Genomic DNA, 5,165 nt, shown 5'->3' with positions numbered 1-5,165 from the left:
CAGGATCCTGCTCAGTCTGGCGGCCAAGTACAATCTGACGGTGCACCAGATGGATGTCAAGACGGCGTTCCTAAACGGGCTGCTTGACGAAGATATCTACATGGTGCAACCGGATGGTTACACGGATGAAGAACATCCTGACTATGTCTGCCATCTCAAGCGCTCGCTCTACGGTCTTAAGCAGTCGCCACGAATGTGGAACCAGACCATTGACAAGCTCATGCTGAAGCTGGGGTTCAAGAAGTGTGAAGCCGATCACTGCATCTACGTCAAGTGGGATGACCAAGACATGATCTTCGTGGCTCTCTACGTCGAATCTGGTCCTCGCCAGTAACAACGACGAGCTGCTCAAGTCGACGAAGAAGGCCTTAAGTGAACGCTTCGACATGACGGACTTGGGTTGCCTCAAGTACTTCCTCGGTATGGAGATCGATCAAGATGCGACTTCAGGAAAAGTGTCGGTGCGTCAGACCAAGTTTGCGAAGGACATCCTGGAGAAGTTTGGCATGGAGAACAGTAACCCTGTCAAGACCCCTCAAGACCCAGGACTCAAGTTGACCAAGGCCATGTGCGAAGGAGGATGCAACCATAAAGAGACCATGGCCAAGGTGCCTTATCGCAATGCTGTCGGCTGCCTGATGTACCTCATGGTTGGAACTCGACCGGACCTCGCTGCGGCAGTGGGAGTTCTTAGCCAGTTCGCGGCGGACCCGTGTCCCACATACTGGCAAGCACTCAAGCGCGTCTTCCGCTACATTCAAGGTACGAAGACGCACGGCATCGAGTTTCAAGAAACAAGTGAAGAAGGACTCCAAGGCTACTCGGATGCGGATTGGGCTGGTGACGTCGAGACTCGACGCAGTACAAGCGGCTACGCGTTCATGATGAACGGCGGATGCATTAGTTGGAGAAGCAAGAAGCAGCGCACGGTGGCGCTGTCATCGACGGAGGCGGAGTACATGGCGTTAACGGAAGCTGCTCAAGAAGCGATCTGGCTCAAGGCATTCCTGTGTGAACTCGGCGAAATGAAGAACGAGAATTCTGTCATGATTTTCGAGGACAATCAAGGGTCGATTGCGCTGGCCAAGAACCCCGAGTTTCACAAGCGCACCAAGCACATCGACATTCGCTACCACTTCGTGCGCGAGAAGATTGATGATGGCCAAGTGGTGTTGCAGTACTGCTTGACGAAGGACATGAAGGCGGATCTGATGACCAAGCCGATCACCGCGGTGCAGTTCGAATATCTTCGCAACAAGCTGGGTATCAAGCCACCAAGCGCGGTCGAGTCGAGTGGGAGTGTTGTCAAGAAGGCGTCTCGTCCAGCTTCGGCATACCAGTAAAACCGGTTTCCAAGGACCCCGCGATGTTTACGGTAAGTCAATTGCGCAAACAAATGTATGCGCAAACAGATGATTGGACGAACAGGATGATTGGACGAGTCCATGATTGGATGCACCAAATGATTGGATGCAGACTAGGACGTAAGACAGAGTAAGCTCCAATAAATCAATCACTTTGCATTTTATCATCCAGTGCACAAACGACCTTCCTTTTGATTATGAGCCCAAGCCCCGCAGACTCTGCCCAAGACTACGCCTACGCCATGGACGCCACTTCAACGACCGCCCGCATCAACAAGTTCGACGGAACCAACTTTCACACGTGGAAGTTCAAGATGCAGATGGTGCTGGAAGAGCGCGACCTGTGGGAAGTCGTCAGTGGCGAACTGAAGATGGAGCACTGCGCTACCGCGTTGGACCAAGCGACGTTCAAGCGGAAGTCGCGCAAGGCGCTGGCGATCATCTGTCTCGCGACGGAGGATTCGCAGCTGCCGTTGGTTCGGTCGGCGAATGGTGCGCATGATGCCTGGTCAAGGCTGGAAGGACACTTCGAGAAGAAGAGTTTGGCGAACAAGCTCTTCCTTCGTCGACGTTTCTTCACCACGATGATGGAAGAAGGTGATGATGTGCTGGAGCACATCAACAAGATCAAGACGCTGGCGGAGCAGCTCGACGCAGTGGGCGCTCCGGTCAGCGAGGACGACTTGGTAATCACGCTTCTGGTAAGTCTAAGCGAGTCGTACCAGTTCCTCATCACGGCGTTGGAGTCGAGAGCTGACTCACTGTCGTGGGAACTAGTGACGGCTCGGCTGCTGCATGAGGACATGAAGCGCAAAGAGCAAGGTGGCGGTGCGGACGGCGCCGCGCACGGTCAAGCGTTCATGACGAGTGACAACGGTAAGCGTAAGGAGCGACAGGCGCCAAAGACAAGCGCGTGTCACTACTGCGGCGAACAAGGACATTGGATCGCCAAGTGTCCGGTGAGGATTCGTGAAAATGCGGAGCGACAGAGGCCGCAACGAGCAAACGTCGCGCGCGATGAAGAAGAATCGGGCGAGTTTCTCTTCTTGGCTGGTGGTGGGAGCAAGACCACTAAGTCAAGTGACAAGTGGCTGGTCGACTCGGGTGCGACGCAGCACATGACGTACTCGAAGGAGTACATGAAGAACTACAAGAAGATGTCTCCGGTGGACGTACATCTCGCGGACGATGGTGTGGTTCAGGCAGTCGGGACCGGCGACATCGTGATGTCCATGAAGACTCCACGGGGGACCAAGAAGGGTGTGCTCACGAATGTGTGGCACATTCCTAAGCTGTCAAGCAACCTCTTCTCGGTTGGTCGCTTCACCAAGGATGTTGGTCCCGTGACGTTCGAGACGGATGGGTGTTTTGCGGAAGCAAAGGGTCTCAACTGGAAGCTCGGCGCGCGTGAAGGCAAAGGGCTGTTCAAGCTGTGCATGACACCAGTTGTGCCCGACGAGGCCAATGCGGCAAGCTCGAAGGATCGCAAAGGGGACACCACATCGTACCTCTGGCATCTTCGACTTGGTCACATTGGCCATTGCGGTCTAGACGCCATCGTCAAAAAGGACTACGGTGCAGGCATCAACATGACGTCGGTGATACAGTGGGAGCTGTGCGACGGATGTGCACTCGGCAAGCAAACGCGAGTGAGCTACATGTCCAAGTCACCCAACCACGCCAAGAAACTGCTGGAAATCGTTCACAGTGATGTGTGTGGTCCCATGCAGACGTCGACATTCAGTGGCAAACGCTACTTTGTCACGTTCATCGACGAGTACTCGCACTTCTGTGTGGTGTATTTGCTCCGGAACAAGTCAGAAGTGGCCGACAAGTTTGCTGCGCTCGTCGCATTTGCGGAAACACAGACCGGCAAAGTCGTCAAGACGCTTCGTAGTGACAACGGTAGCGAGTACACGTCGGGCGAGATGGCTAAGTTCTGCAAGCGTCGTGGTATCGTGCAGAAGTTTACACCTCCGTACACGCCTCAACTAAACGGTGTCGCCGAGCGGATGAACCGGACGCTGGTGGAATGTGCGCGCTGCATGTTGGAGCATGCTGGTTTGGCCAAGTCGTATTGGGGTGAAGCGGTAATGACCGCTGCGTTTCTACGTAACCGGTGTCCCACACGTGCCATCAGCCATGACAAGTCACCGCACCAAGTATGGACCGGTAAGAAACCACTGCTGGCGATCCTGAAGGTGTTCGGTTGCCATGCGTATGTGACGGTTCCGAAGCAGAAACGCACCAAGTTGGACGCTCGAGCAGTGAAGTGTCGGTTTCTGGGGTACTCGGAACACGAGAAAGCGTATCGTTTCGAAGAGATCAAGAGCGGTCGTGTGCTAGTAAGCCGCGATGCGCAGTTCATGGAAGACGTCTTCGACGGAGGGAGACGCAGCCACGTTGAAGATGACATCGTGGAGCTTCAAGAAGAAGAAGTTACGGATCAAGAAGCATCGTCCGAGGATGAGACGATGGGAGACACTGCGCCGCGTCAAGAATTTGAGTCCGGCAGCAAGCGACACCAGCGAACGCAGTCGTTGGAGGAAGCGGTAGAGATCCCGCAGAGCAAGCGACAGAGTCGGCCGCAGACGCTGGAGGAGATGTCAGCGGTCGCAAGTGGTCGAGAAGAAGATTTCGAAGCGGCCTACGTTGTGGATTCAGTGGGAGAAATGCCGACTACGTTCAAGTCGGCGATGGAATCCAGCAACGCGGCCAAGTGGAAGGAAGCGTGCAACTCAGAAGTCGATTCTCTTCGCAAGAACAAGACATGGTCGTTGGTGCCATTGCCCCAAGGTCGAAAGGCAATCGGTTGTCGTTGGGTGCTTCGCATCAAGGAGAACCAAGCGGGAGAGATCGAGCGGTTCAAGGCACGACTCGTGGCCAAGGGTTTTTTGCAGAAGTACGGCATTGACTACGAAGAAACCTTCGCGCCAGTCGCCAAGTTCACGTCGATCAGGATCCTGCTCAGTCTGGCGGCCAAGTACAATCTGACGGTGCACCAGGTGGATGTCAAGACGGCGTTCCTAAACGGGCTGCTTGACGAAGATATCTACATGGTGCAACCGGATGGTTACACGGATGAAGAACATCCTGACCATGTCTGCCATCTCAAGCGCTCGCTCTACGGTCTTAAGCAGTCGCCACGAATGTGGAACCAGACCATTGACAAGCTCATGCTGAAGCTGGGGTTCAAGAAGTGTGAAGCCGATCACTGCATCTACGTCAAGTGGGATGACCAAGACATGATCTTCGTGGCTCTCTACGTCGAATCTGGTCCTCGCCAGTAACAACGACGAGCTGCTCAAGTCGACGAAGAAGGCCTTAAGTGAACGCTTCGACATGACGGACTTGGGTTGCCTCAAGTACTTCCTCGGTATGGAGATCGATCAAGATGCGACTTCAGGAAAAGTGTCGGTGCGTCAGACCAAGTTTGCGAAGGACATCCTGGAGAAGTTTGGCATGGAGAACAGTAACCCTGTCAAGACCCCTCAAGACCCAGGACTCAAGTTGACCAAGGCCATGTGCGAAGGAGGATGCAACCATAAAGAGACCATGGCCAAGGTGCCTTATCGCAATGCTGTCGGCTGCCTGATGTACCTCATGGTTGGAACTCGACCGGACCTCGCTGCGGCAGTGGGAGTTCTTAGCCAGTTCGCGGCGGACCCGTGTCCCACACACTGGCAAGCACTCAAGCGCGTCTTCCGCTACATTCAAGGTACGAAGACGCACGGCATCGAGTTTCAAGAAACCAGTGAAGAAGGACTCCAAGGCTACTCGGATGCAGATTGGGCTGGTGAC

This window comes from Phytophthora infestans, genomic scaffold (genome assembly GCF_000142945.1).
Source record: "Phytophthora infestans T30-4 supercont1.279 genomic scaffold, whole genome shotgun sequence".
In the NCBI taxonomy this organism is placed as follows: Eukaryota; Oomycota; class Peronosporomycetes; order Peronosporales; family Peronosporaceae; genus Phytophthora; species Phytophthora infestans.
The sequence above is the reverse complement of the archived record's forward strand: the minus strand, read 5'-3'. Positions refer to the sequence as shown.